The following is a 15,000-nucleotide window of genomic DNA, read 5'->3' on the forward strand; positions in this document are numbered from 1 at the left end:
ATATTAAGATCATAAGAGAGAGGTAGCCAAATACTACCTCGTCATACAAATAGTGATGAATATGAATGGATTAACTAGTTTTACTCTATGTTAACAAAATCGAGTAAGCTGCTCGTGATGTTTTGATATTGAATGGATTAAACTCTAGATTCTTTATTATACAAATAATAAATAAGAATATTTTGAAAATTGAATGTGTGAAAAGAAATTAACTAAATAATAAAAATATTTTTCTTAACAATGTTTTGAAAAATTTCATTCTGCCAAGTGCTCTGAATGTCAATGTGAAGAAATTCGAGTAAGCGCGTTTAAACGGCTGTATTAAATATTAAGATCATAAGGAGGTAGCCAAATACCTCGTCATACAAATAGTGATGATGAATATGAATGGTTTAACTAGTTTTACTCTAATTTTAACAAAATCGAGTAAGCAGCTCATGATGTTTTGATATTGAATGGATTAAACACTAGATTATTTATTATACAAATAATAAATGAGAATATTTTGAAAATTGAATGTGTGAAAAGAAATTAACTAAATAATAAATATTTTTCTTAACAATGTTTTGAAAAATTTCATTCTGCCAAGTGCTCTGAATGTCAATGTGAAGAAATTCGAGTAAGCGCGTTTAAACGGCTGTATTAAATATTAAGATCATAAGGTAGCCAAATACCTCGTCATCATACAAATAGTGATGATGAATATGAATGGTTTAACTAGTTTTACTCTAATGTTAACAAAATCGAGTAAGCAGCTCATGATGTTTTGATATTGAATGGATTAAACACTAGATTCTTTATTATACAAATAATAAAGAAGAATATTTTGAAAATTGAATGTGTGAAAAGAAATTAACTAAATAATAAATATTTTTCTTAACAATGTTTTGAAAAATTTTATTCTGCCCATAAATAAATTTTAGAGTAAAACTACTTTGAATTTTTTCATTGTCGCTTAATAATGAGGTACTGAGCCATTATTTGTTTTTTAAACGGCTGTAGCAAATATTAAGATCATAAGGAGGTAGCCAAATACCTCGTCATACAAATAGTGATGATGAATATGAATGGTTTAACTAGTTTTACTCTAATGTTAACAAAATCGAGTAAGCAGCTCATGATGTTTTGATATTGAATGGATTAAACACTAGATTCTTTATTATACAAATAATAAATAAGAATATTTTGAAAATTGAATGTGTGAAAAGAAATTAACTAAATAATAAATATTTTTCTTAACAATGTTTTGAAAAATTTCATTCTGCCAAGTGCTCTGAATGTCAATGTGAAGAAATTCGAGTAAGCGTGGTTGATGAGTTGAAAAAATTTATTACAAAAAAAAAAAAATGATGGCTCAGTTCATCATTATTAAGCGATAATGAAAAAATACAAAGTAGTTTTACTCTAAAATTTATTACAAAAAAAAAAAAATGATGGCTCAGTTCATCATTATTAAGCGATAATGAAAAAATACAAAGTAGTTTTACTCTAAAATTTATTACAAAAAAAAAAATGATGGCTCCGCTATGTCATTATTAAGCGACAATGAAAAAATACAAAGTAGTTTTACTCTAATGCTGACAAAAATTTGATTCTGTCCAGTGCTCTGAATGTTGTCAATGTGAAGAAATTTCAGTAAGCGCTGTTGAACGGCGGCATTAAATATTAAGGTCTTAAGTTAGACAAAGTCCTCATCATCGAATTAGTGATGCATATGAATGGATTAACGAGATTCCTACTGTCCCTATATTTAAAAAAAAAAATGTTGACTCTCATCACCACATCATTATGAAAAAATTTAATAAAATATTGGCTCATCACATTATTGTGAAGAAAATAATAAAATATTGGCTCATCCTATCATTATGAAGTAAAAAAAAGAAAAATACTGAGTAGTTTCATTCTAATTTCAAAGTAGAAAAATTTATTTAAAAAAAATGTTGGCTCTCATCGCCACATCATTGTGAAAAAAGAAAAAATATTGGCTCACACATCATTATTAAGCGATAAAAATAACGATAGAGTAGTTTTACTCTAATGCTTACACAAAAATGTGATACTGTAAGCGCGGTTGAACGGCGGAATTAAATATTAACGTCATTAGGTAGACAAAGTTCTCGTCATCTAATTAGTGACACATATGAATGGATTAACGAGTTTCCTACTGTCCCTAGGAAAATTATACTGTCCCTTGTTTGCTGATGATAGATGTATTAAAATTATTTAGTTTTACTCTACTCTACTCTATTACTTATACACAAAAATGTTGTTTGCTAATGAGATGAATGTATAGATGGATGGATGTATGTATTAAAATTATTTAGTTTTACTCCTCTACTAATAATAACAATACTACTACACAAAACAAAACAAAATATAAAATGTATTGTGGATTTAATAAAATCTATAATGATTTTCCTTTATAATAGTACCAAAAATAATAAAGAAAAGTTAAATTGTTATACAAATTTGTTAAATTTGTGAAAATAATACTATTTATTAGTTAAATGTTATAAATTGAAAAAAATGTGGACTAAAATCTATAATGATTTTCATACAAAATCCCAAAAATAATAAAGAAAAGTATATTTTTCATACAAATTTTTACAATTTAAGGAAATATTTCATAAAATAATAAAATTTTTGAAAAAATCGAAAATTTTTTATTTTGAAATATTGAACAATTTGAAAAGAAAATCTATTTAGATGTTGATATTAGTTCATATTGTATGAAATTTCTTAAAAAAATTATCAAAATCGATAAAATTTTATTTTAATTTTTCTTACTTTTGTAAGTTAGGGAAATAGAAATTTTGAAATTTTGAAATTTCAAAAAAAAAAAATCTACAATTTTAGAAAATTTAAAAATTTTTTTTATCCAAAAATTAGTAATAATTCGTACGATTCATAATCAAAAAGAAAATTTCAAAAAAGTTGCTTAGAACTCAAGATATACAATTTTAAAGTTTCGGAAAACGAAATTGGCGGGGAAGTTGTATGTAACTATCTCTATATACTCTTGACATAAAATGCAGAGATACTAAATATTCACACAAAACATCAAAAATACTAATATACGGTGTGTTAAAATTGATTTAAGAATGAAAATCGAATGCGAATGATGATATTGTGCAAGAATGTTACAACGTGAATGTTGGAACTATTTGCTTGTTTTTTATATTGTGTATTGAGGTTTTTAAATATCTATTTTATTATTTGCGTTGAATATATGTGGTATAGTATTTTGTGTGTGGGGAGAGCAATGAAAACTTTTTTTAGTTTATTTGCCGCTAACGATGAATCTATTTAAGTTTGTCGACAAATTTTTTTAGTTTGTTGATTGAACTGTATAGTTATTCGTTAGTGTAATTATTTATTTTATTTTTTTTTTATAATTTTAATTTTTCTTTATTGAAATATTAAAATTAATTTTTATTCAATGTGCTAAAATTATTTATGATGCTTTGGTCTCTAGAACAAGAATTTTTTTATATTCTTGGGGATTTCAATATTTGCATTGGTAAATTTATTTTGTTAAAATCGAATAAAGAAAAATAAGTATTTTCTTAGTTTTTTTTATATAAGATTTTTTTGGTGAAGATTTTTTGGTGTTTTTCAAAAATGTATAAAATGTAAAAATGAAATATGAATGAAATGTAATTCTTAATTGCATATCAAAAAATATCATATATATTGAAAAATATTATATGATGCAATGTGAAATAAATGATAATAGAACAATATATTGTTTAAAAATCAAGAACAGTGAATTTGGAATGACGAATATGACGCGATAAAAAGCTGATTTTCGTTAAATTTCTTTTCAACTAAAACCAATTGAAAACAAATAATATAAATAAAACATTATTCTGGTTGATCCTGCCAGTAGTTATATGCTTGTCTCAAAGATTAAGCCATGCATGTCTAAGTACACACGAATTAAAAGTGAAACCGCAAAAGGCTCATTATATCAGTTATGGTTCCTTAGATCGTTAACAGTTACTTGGATAACTGTGGTAATTCTAGAGCTAATACATGCAATATAAATACGGACCTTTGGGACGTATGCTTTTATTAGGCTAAAACCAAGCGATCGCAAGATCGTTATTATGGTTGAACTCTAGATAACTTGCTGATCGTATGGTCTTGTACCGACGACAGATCTTTCAAATGTCTGCCCTATCAACTTTTGATGGTAGTATCTAGGACTACCATGGTTGCAACGGGTAACGGGGAATCAGGGTTCGATTCCGGAGAGGGAGCCTGAGAAACGGCTACCACATCTAAGGAAGGCAGCAGGCGCGTAAATTACCCACTCCCAGCTCGGGGAGGTAGTGACGAAAAATAACAATACAGGACTCATATTAGAGGCCCTGTAATTGGAATGAGTACACTTTAAATCCTTTAACAAGGACCTATTGGAGGGCAAGTCTGGTGCCAGCAGCCGCGGTAACTCCAGCTCCAATAGCGTATATTAAAGTTGTTGCGGTTAAAACGTTCGTAGTTGAACTTGTGCTTCATACGGGTAGTACAACTATAATTGTAGTTTGTACTGTACCTTATGTATGTAAGCGTATTACCGGTGGAGTTCTTATATGTATTAAATACTTGTATTTGTGCATATTCCTCCTATTTAAACCTGCTTCAGTGCTCTTCATCGAGTGTTGTTGTGGGCCGGTACAATTACTTTGAACAAATTAGAGTGCTTAAAGCAGGCTCCAAATGCCTGAATATTTTGTGCATGGAATAATGAAATAAGACCTCTGTTCTACTTTCATTGGTTTTTAGATCAAGAGGTAATGATTAATAGAAGCAGTTTGGGGGCATTAGTATTACGACGCGAGAGGTGAAATTCTTGGACCGTCGTAAGACTAACTTAAGCGAAAGCATTTGCCAAAGATGTTTTCATTAATCAAGAACGAAAGTTAGAGGTTCGAAGGCGATCAGATACCGCCCTAGTTCTAACCATAAACGATGCCAGCTAGCAATTGGGTGTAGCTACTATCATGGCTCTCTCAGTCGCTTCCCGGGAAACCAAAGCTTTTGGGCTCCGGGGGAAGTATGGTTGCAAAGCTGAAACTTAAAGGAATTGACGGAAGGGCACCACCAGGAGTGGAGCCTGCGGCTTAATTTGACTCAACACGGGAAAACTTACCAGGTCCGAACATAAGTGTGTAAGACAGATTGATAGCTCTTTCTCGAATCTATGGGTGGTGGTGCATGGCCGTTCTTAGTTCGTGGAGTGATTTGTCTGGTTAATTCCGATAACGAACGAGACTCAAATATATTAAATAGATGCTTTCAGGATTATGGTGTTTGAAGCTTTTGTAGCCTTCATTCATGAGTGCAGTAAAATGTGTGAGTGTTTGAATGTGTTTATGAAAGTGGAGCCGTACCTGTTGGTTTGTCCCATTATAAGGACACTAGCTTCTTAAATGGACAAATTGCGTCTAGCAATAATGAGATTGAGCAATAACAGGTCTGTGATGCCCTTAGATGTCCTGGGCTGCACGCGCGCTACAATGAAAGTATCAACGTGTATTTCCTAGACCGAGAGGTCCGGGTAAACCGCTGAACCACTTTCATGCTTGGGATTGTGAACTGAAACTGTTCACATGAACTTGGAATTCCCAGTAAGTGTGAGTCATTAACTCGCATTGATTACGTCCCTGCCCTTTGTACACACCGCCCGTCGCTACTACCGATTGAATTATTTAGTGAGGTCTCCGGACGTGATCACTGTAACGCCTTGTGTGTTACGGTTGTTTCGCAAAAGTTGACCGAACTTGATTATTTAGAGGAAGTAAAAGTCGTAACAAGGTTTCCGTAGGTGAACCTGCGGAAGGATCATTAATGTGTTCCTAACCGATAAAAAAATTTTTTTTATATATTTATATATAAAAAATATTAATAAAAAAAAAAACATAATGCCCTTTAAAAAAAAAGGCTAATAAAAATAAAATTAAAAATATTTAAATATTTTTTTTTTATAAAAAAAAAAGAGGAAAACACTAAAAGTGTTATTGAAAGAAAAACTCTTTAATAATAAAATAATAATATTATATTTAATAATATTATAAAAAAAGTCGTTGGAAATTATATATATATATATAATATATTTTCTTTTATTCTCTTTTATTAAAAAAAGATGTACTGATTTATGAACTTAAATCATACATTGGATGGGAATATTTGAAATATATATAATATATTCATTTTAGTGTACTGGCAATACAATTTATTGTATATCCATACATTGCATAAAAATTAAACTCACAATTATAGTTGTACTTGTATACAAGTTAAAAAAAATTGTTCTTTCTAAAAGAACTAAGATATTCGCAACAAACTTTGTGGTATGTTTTAAAATTAAAAAAAATATTATTGAAGGAATTGATATATGCCAATTTGGTTTGGTGTATTTTTGATTTCTTTCAATAAACAAATTTATGAATTGCTATTTAAACAAAAATAAATATATCACTCTAAGCGGTGGATCACTTGGCTCATGGGTCGATGAAGAACGCAGCAAACTGTGCGTCATCGTGTGAACTGCAGGACACATGAACATCGACATTTTGAACGCATATCGCAGTCCATGCTGTAAGGTACTTTAATTTATAATTAGAGTGCTGCTTGGACTACATATGGTTGAGGGTTGTAAGACTATGCTAAATAAGTTGCTTTAAAAATCTTTTATATATTTAATATGTAAAATTTTTTAAAAGCACATGTTGTATTACTGGATATTCTACTATATTCATAATACTAAAAGTTAAAGATACAAAACCTCTAACGAATAAAATCAGAGTATTTAATATTATATATTTTATATTCATTTTTTTATTGAGGAAGGTCTAGCATAAAATATTTTTTTATGAAACTAGGATTGCCTCTCTATTAAAAAGAATTTTTTATTTAAACAGAAAATAAAAGAAATGATTTCTATTTGTGGTTTTGATATTTTATGATTTAAAAAATTTTTTTATTACAACCTCAACTCATATGGGATTACCCCCTGAATTTAAGCATATTAATGAGGGGAGGAAAAGAAACTAACAAGGATTTTCTTAGTAGCGGCGAGCGAAAAGAAAATAGTTCAGCACTAAGTCACTTTGTCTTTATGGCAAATGTGAGATGCAGTGTATGGAATGTCAAATTTCTAGTATGAGAAATTAACGATTTAAGTCCTTCTTAAATGAGACCATTTACCCAAAGAGGGTGCCAGGCCCGTATAACGTTAATGATTACTAGATGGCATTTCCAAAGAGTCGTGTTGCTTGATAGTGCAGCACTAAGTGGGTGGTAAACTCCATCTAAAACTAAATATAACCATGAGACCGATAGTAAACAAGTACCGTGAGGGAAAGTTGAAAAGAACTCTGAATAGAGAGTTAAATAGTACGTGAAACTGCTTAGAGGTTAAGCCCGATGAACCTGAATATCCGTTATGGAAAATTCATCTTTATGATTTTAATATTTATAATATTATAATAATGGTGTGCATTTTTTCTATAAAGGACATTGTAATCTATTAACATAAATATATTTATCATAAGATCATTTGCTTAAGTTTATTCAAATTATTTTGCTTGCATTTTAATATCGAATAAATGCTTTTGATTTGATAAAGTGTTGATAGATTTATTATATATAGTGCTTAAATATTTATATTTTATAATAGCATATTGATCATTGATCTTTATGTTTATTATATGCACTTATATGATTAACAATGCGAAAGATTCAGGATACCTTCGGGACCCGTCTTGAAACACGGACCAAGGAGTCTAACATATTTGCAAGTTATTGGGAATAAAAACCTAATAGCGTAATTAACATAACTTAATTTAATGGGATTAGTTTTTAGCCTATTTATAGTCTATTAATTCAATCCCGGGGCGTTCTATACAGTTATGTATAATAGTATTTATATTATTTATACCTCTAACTAGAGCGTACCTTGAGCATATATGCTGTGACCCGAAAGATGGTGAACTATACTTGATCAGGTTGAAGTCAGGGGAAACCCTGATGGAAGACCGAAACAGTTCTGACGTGCAAATCGATTGTCAGAATTGAGTATAGGGGCGAAAGACCAATCGAACCATCTAGTAGCTGGTTCCCTCCGAAGTTTCCCTCAGGATAGCTGGTGCATTTAAAAATTATGTAAAATAATCTTATCTGGTAAAGCGAATGATTAGAGGCCTTAGGGTCGAAACGATCTTAACCTATTCTCAAACTTTAAATGGGTAAGAACCTCACCTTTCTTGGTATGAAGGTAGTGGTTGTGATATAATGTGCCCAGTGGGCCACTTTTGGTAAGCAGAACTGGCGCTGTGGGATGAACCAAACGTAATGTTACGGTGCCCAAATTAACAACTCATGCAGATACCATGAAAGGCGTTGGTTGCTTAAAACAGCAGGACGGTGGACATGGAAGTCGTAATCCGCTAAGGAGTGTGTAACAACTCACCTGCCGAAGCAACTAGCCCTTAAAATGGATGGCGCTTAAGTTGTATACCTATACATTACCGCTAAAGTAAATGGTTTATGTTCAATTTCGGTTGGATTATAAACTTTGAAACTTTAGTGAGTAGGAGGGTACAATGGTGAGCATAGAAGTGTTTGGCGTAAGCCTGCATGGAGCTGCCATTGGTACAGATCTTGGTGGTAGTAGCAAATAATCGAATGAGACCTTGGAGGACTGAAGTGGAGAAGGGTTTCGTGTGAACAGTGGTTGATCACGAGTTAGTCGGTCCTAAGTTTAAGGCGAAAGCCGAAAATTTTCAAGTTATAATGAAAAGGAAGTAAAATTGCTTAGTAATTAAACACTTGAATAATTTTGAACGAAAGGGAATACGGTTCCAATTCCGTAACCTGTTGAGTATCCGTTTGTTATTAAATATGGGCCTTGTGCTCATCCTGGCAACAGGAACGACCATAAAGAAGCCGTCGAGAGGTATCGGAAGAGTTTTCTTTTCTGTTTTATAGTCGTACTACCATGGAAGTCTTTCGAAGAGAGATATGGTAGATGGACTAGAAGAGCATGACATTTACTGTTGTGTCGATATTTTCTCCTCGGACCTTGAAAATTTATGGTGGGGTCACGCAAACTTCTCAACAGGCCGTACCAATATCCGCAGCTGGTCTCCAAGGTGAAGAGTCTCTAGTCGATAGAATAATGTAGGTAAGGGAAGTCGGCAAATTAGATCCGTAACTTCGGGATAAGGATTGGCTCTGAAGATTGAGATAGTCGGGCTTGATTGGGAAGCAATAACATGGTTTATGTACTCGTTCTGGGTAAATAGAGATTCTCGGATCTTGTTCCCCGGATAGTAGTTACGTAGCCAATTGTGGAACTTTCTTGCTAAAATTTTTAGGGAATTATCGCAAGATATATTCCTTTTAAATTATAACGACTATCAATTAACAATCAATTCAGAACTGGCACGGACTTGGGGAATCCGACTGTCTAATTAAAACAAAGCATTGTGATGGCCCTAGCGGGTGTTGACACAATGTGATTTCTGCCCAGTGCTCTGAATGTCAAAGTGAAGAAATTCAAGTAAGCGCGGGTAAACGGCGGGAGTAACTATGACTCTCTTAAGGTAGCCAAATGCCTCGTCATCTAATTAGTGACGCGCATGAATGGATTAACGAGATTCCTACTGTCCCTATCTACTCACTTGTACGTTGTACGTTGAGCTGATAAGACGTGTTTTTATAAGCGGATTTTCGGTACGTAATTTCAAAGTGTTGTTGTGCGAATATTAAAAAGAGCGATAGTGGATTTTGAAACTTGGACTCAATAGATTCGGGAGGTAGTGAAATTTTGTGAATCGGTTGGCGGATGCCTAAGATATAGGCAGATTAAAAATCGGTAGACAGAAACTGAAACGTGTGTATTATTATACATAGTGTGTGTGTGTGTAATAAAAAGTTGAGACTCCGCTGACAAGGTGTCTCAAGGCCAAACTCCGGCGGCAGTTTTTAGTGTTGCCATACGGCGGGTGAGTGTGTCGGTGCTGCCACTAGTGTAACTGGTAAGGCAGTTCACGGGTAACACGGTTCGGGTAAGGCAGTGTCGGTAAGACAGTGTCGGTAAGGCAGTGTTGGTAAAACGGTTCGGTCGGTAAGGCAGTGTCGGTAATACGGTTCGGTCGGTAAGTTCACGGGACGGATAAAACCGCATTGGTAAGGCAGTGCAAAAACTGCATTGGTAATACGGTTCCTTCCGGTCGGTAACGCAGTGCACTTCCGGTTTTGGTTCGACCATTTCCGGTTTGTGTCTCCGCTAAGTGGTGTGTGTCTCCACTAAGTGGTGTGTGTCCGTGCTACTTTGTGTTTTGGTGTCTTGGCTATTAGGGCAATTCACATTTTTTGCTGACAGATAGTAGGGAGTTCCTGGAAATTGGAAATTTTTTCTGATTGGTCTCTTTTCGTGAGTATACTGTTTTTTGAGTTACTTTCGACAGTTTTTGGTATTGAATAGTTAGACATGCCGCCTGCGGGCAAGAAGAAGGGCGAAAAGCCGAAAGCGAAGGGTGATGCGTCGGACATGACTACGACTGATGGCGGTGAGAAGGTGTTGAAGCCGGCATGCGTACGTATTGTTCGACATACTGAGAGTGAGCTGTCGAGCACAGAGATGGAGGAGGAAGCTAAGCGTTTCAAGGTTGGTTCTCCTAAGGTCAAACGTGCTGCTGATGCTGCTCCTGCCGATGATGCTATGGAGGTGTCGGATGTTACATCTGGTGCTAGCCTCAAGAGGATGCGTGGACGTAAGAGGCCACAACCAGTTATGGACACTGGTGTAGTTGGTCAGATGAAGGCCGTGACTGCGGCCTTGATGGGGTTGGTGATGGCTGACGGCGTTGGTTCTGAGCTGGCTAAGACGGTTATGGAACACTCATCCAAGTACGAGCTGTTGCTTTTTGGTCTGGTGGCGGAAAATGAGCGGCTGAAGGGGCGTCTTGAGGTGTATGAGGGTAAAATGGGTGGTGTGCAGCCGGCGGCCTTTAGGGCTTCCATGCCACCTCCAGCTCCAGTGATTAACAGGCGTGGCGGTGTGGCTGCTGTTGATGCTCCGGTGGCTGCTGTTCCAAAGCCTGTAGAGACGTGGTCGGTGGTGGTCAAGGGAAAGAAGGGCGTCTCGTCTAAGGAGATAGTAGAGAAGGTCCAGAAGGAGGTTGGCCCTACGTTGGGTGTTCGCGTCCACACTTTGCGGCCTATGCGCGATGGCGGAGCGGTCATTCGGACCCCGTCGGTAGCTGAGAGGGAGAAGGTGGCGAAGAATGCCAAGTTCGGTGAGGTTGGGTTGGAGGTGTCGGTGAGAGACAAGCTCGGACCGAAGATCGTCGTACAGCGAGTTCATCCGGAGATTACCCCGGATGAATTTATGACGGAGCTGTACGAGATGAATCTCAAGCAGAAGATGTCCGAGGAGGTCTTTAAGCGGAGCGTTCGTCTGGTGACTGGTCCTTGGAAGGCGAGTGGCGGTCCAGTAAATGTCGTCCTTGAGGGCAACGCTGGTACTTTGCAGCATATGCTCGACGTTGGTAGGTGCTACATAAAGTGGTTTTCGTTTACGGTACGACAGCACGACGCAGTCCCCAGCTGCTTTAGATGCCTGGGTTTCGACCACATGGTACGGGACTGCAGGATGGACACTGATGTCTGTCGCTTATGTGGCACGGCCGGCCACTTAGCCTCACGCTGCCAGAATGAAGTTAGATGCAGGAACTGTGCCTTTAAGGGGCTTCCGGCTGGGCATCTAATGATGTCTGCAGCCTGCCCAGTTTACAGCGCCATTGTCGCCAAGGCGAACGCACGCCATTAATATGGAGGGTACGGATATGAAAATTTTGCAGCTTAACTGCCAGCGGGCATATTCGGTGATTTGCGAACTAGGTCAAGCGATGTACAACCTGAATGCGACTTTTGCACTCGTGCAGGAGCCGTATGTCACGGATGGTCACATCAGGGGTTTGCCGGGGGGTATGCGCGCGTTTACGGACTTGGGGGGCAACGCCGCTATTATAATTAAGGACAGTTACATTGACTGTACGGTTATGAGTAGGAGTGATTGGGGAGTCTGCGTTAGCGTAGAGGGCGGTTTTGGTAGAATGCTACTGACAAGCATCTACTGTAGGTTTGGGGGGCCTCTTGAACCCTATTTAGGGTACATGGATTCGGTACTACTACTGGATAGTAGTTCACCTATAATCCTTGGTTTAGACGCAAATGCATGCTCTCGCATGTGGTTCTCTAAGATGGGCGGGAATACTTCTGCTCATCAGAACTACTTGCGAGGTGTCATGCTTAGTGAATGGCTGGTCACAAAGCGGCTCATTGTCCTCAATGAGCCTAGTGAGATGTACACTTTTGATGGTCCAAGGGGATGTAGTGACATTGACGTGACGTTAGCCAATATGGGGGCAACGACAGAATACCGTTTTAGCTGGAAGATTAGGGATGACTTTGGTGTGAGTGATCATAGTCTCATTGAGATTGTGGTCTCCCACCAACGGGCAACGGACGGGACGTACCTACCACGCAAGTGGAAACTACGCGACGTCAATTGGGATAACTATGCTGACGCATTTCGGTGGGCAGCGTTGGATGTTCCAATTGACGACTTTAGGGCACTTACTATTGACAGTCAAGTCAGCCTGATAGATCGGTGGATGTGTACCACTAATGATACTCTCCTTGGTCGTTGTCGCAAGACTCGTCAGGGAGGGGTCAGGTGGTGGACTCGCGAGCTGGATCTGATGCGGAGGAGCGTTCGTCGTCTCAGGAAGCGATTCCAGAGGGGAAGGCGCTCTAATGCAGAAGATCTGGTGCAGCGAAAAGCTGACTATCTGGCTGCCTTGAGAGTCTACAAGGACAGAATCGTGAGTGTGAAGGAGGACGAGTGGCGTACTTTCGTACAGGACAACAGGGATGACCCCTGGGGTAAGGTTTACCGTATCCTTAGGGGTAGACGGCAACAGGCGGACTTGTCGGGTCTTCGGGTTGGTAACACAACGTTGCTGACGTGGAGACAGTGCACGGACGCCTTGCTTGAGACTTTCTTTCCGGGGGCGGAATCGGCTGATCATCTTCCCTATGGGGAGATGATTAGTCCTCCGCCACTGGAAAGAATGGAAGTTGATGATAGCATATACCGAGTCAAAAGTAGGAAATCTCCGGGTATTGATGGTATGACTGGAGAGATGTGTAAAAGCATCTGGAAGGCCATACCGGAATATCTGGAGTCAGTCTTTGGGAGGTGTATCAGTGAGGGCTATTTCCCTGAGGCTTGGAAGCAGGCTAAAGTTGTGGTGCTCCTGAAGTCGCCCGATAAAGTGAGGAGTGATCCACGCTCATATCGGGGTATCAGCCTCCTTCCGGTACTTGGAAAAGTGCTGGAAAGGATGATGGTATATAGACTGAGGGAGTCCTACAATGAGGTGGCTTCTGAGTTTCAGTTCGGATTTAAAGAGGGGAAATCTGTTGAGGACGCGTGGCACCATGTCAAGTCTAGCGTTGTAAACTCTGCAAGCAAATATGTCCTTGGCATATTTGTTGATTTTAAGGGTGCGTTTGATTATCTCTCTTGGAGAGAGGTTCTTGATAGACTGCGTTTAGTTGGCTGTCGAGAGCTCTCCCTATGGAGTAGTTACTTCAGCGGCAGGAAAGCTTTTGTGGTAGGCGCCAACGATACTGTTTGCAGGGATGTTGCCAGGGGCTGCCCTCAGGGGTCTATCTGTGGTCCATTTATTTGGAACCTAATGATGGATCCCTTGTTGAGGTCTCTGGCGGCGTCTTGCCGACTCTGTGCTTACGCGGATGACTTGCTCATCTTAATCGAAGGTCAGTCTCGTGCTGAGCTGGAGAGAAGAGGTGAGCAGGCCATGCGTGAGGTCAATGAGTGGGGGAACAGTGTCGGTGTTGAAGTGTCGAGGGAGAAAACCGTGATGATGATGCTGAAAGGCATCTTATCGCGGACTCGTTCCCCGTCAGTTCGATCTGGTGACGTTTTTCTCAGATACGTGACCCAGGTCAAGTATCTGGGAATTACGATGGGTGAGAGAATGAGCTTCTTCGCTCATCTCTCTGTGGTTCGAGAAAAGCTGACTGTCGTTGCAAGTTGTATCAGACGCATCCTTAGAAGTGACTGGGGTCTTGGCAGGCGTGCTGTGCGTACCATATATGGTGGACTTTTCGTTGCTTGTGCAACGTTTGGCTCATCCGTATGGTACGAAACGGTTATGTCTGTTGTGGGCCGCAAAAAGTCATTGACTTGTCAGAGAGTTGCAATGCTGGCTTGCATGCCAGTTTGCCATACGGTCTCGACGGATGCTCTTCAGGTCCTGCTGGGTGCGGCTCCCCTTGACTTGGAAGTAATACGGCGTGGTATTGCTTTTAAGGTCAAGAAGGGACTGCCACTTCTTAGTCATGACTGGATTTCGGCTTCTGACGTGGTAGGGTTGGACTCAAGACGGACGAAACTCCTGCTGGACGATCATCTTGTTTCAAGATGGCGTTCACGCTGGACGAACAGCAACAACGGGCGGGTCACTCACGAGTTTATACGGGACGCTACATTTGTTAGGGAACGCCCGAACTTTGGCTTTGGCTTGAGTTTGGGTTTTATACTGACCGGACATGGCTCCTTGAATGCATTTTTGCATAAAAGGGGTCTGTCAGATTCGCCGGACTGTAGTTGTGGACAAGGGACGGAGGACTGGTTACATGTACTTACGGGGTGTTCACTTTATAGTGATATTAGGAGTCTGGATGATATGGGGATCTATCATTCTGAGGGGGGATGGGATTGTAGTAGGGCTTTAGAGGACAGTCGGACGTTTAGAAGGTTAGGTGAATACGCAAGGGGCGTATTCAATCGTAGGAGGACAGTACGTTAGTGGAGGTGACCTCTGATGTGATCATTCGTGGTGGTGTTCAACTGCCAATGTGCCTTCGCACAGGTATTGTACATCGCCTGGCCCG

At 38.4% G+C, this 15,000-nt stretch overlaps 2 non-coding genes and 1 pseudogene across 2 annotated transcripts; all 3 read left to right on the plus strand.

The window, feature by feature from the left end:
• Positions 1-3,866: 3,866 nt before the first annotated feature.
• Positions 3,867-5,853, plus strand: LOC135962878 (small subunit ribosomal RNA). The gene has a single exon (XR_010576720.1). It is a non-coding gene; the product is annotated as a small subunit ribosomal RNA (ribosomal RNA).
• A 628-nt stretch (positions 5,854-6,481) lies between these two features.
• On the plus strand, positions 6,482-6,661 carry LOC135962962 (5.8S ribosomal RNA). The gene has a single exon (XR_010576774.1). It is a non-coding gene; the product is annotated as a 5.8S ribosomal RNA (ribosomal RNA).
• A 330-nt stretch (positions 6,662-6,991) lies between these two features.
• Positions 6,992-9,704, plus strand: LOC135962947 (large subunit ribosomal RNA; annotated as a pseudogene).
• Positions 9,705-15,000: the final 5,296 nt, after the last annotated feature.

The sequence above is a fragment of the Calliphora vicina genome, chromosome X, assembly GCF_958450345.1.
Source record: "Calliphora vicina chromosome X, idCalVici1.1, whole genome shotgun sequence".
Lineage (NCBI taxonomy): Eukaryota > Metazoa > Arthropoda > Insecta > Diptera > Calliphoridae > Calliphora > Calliphora vicina.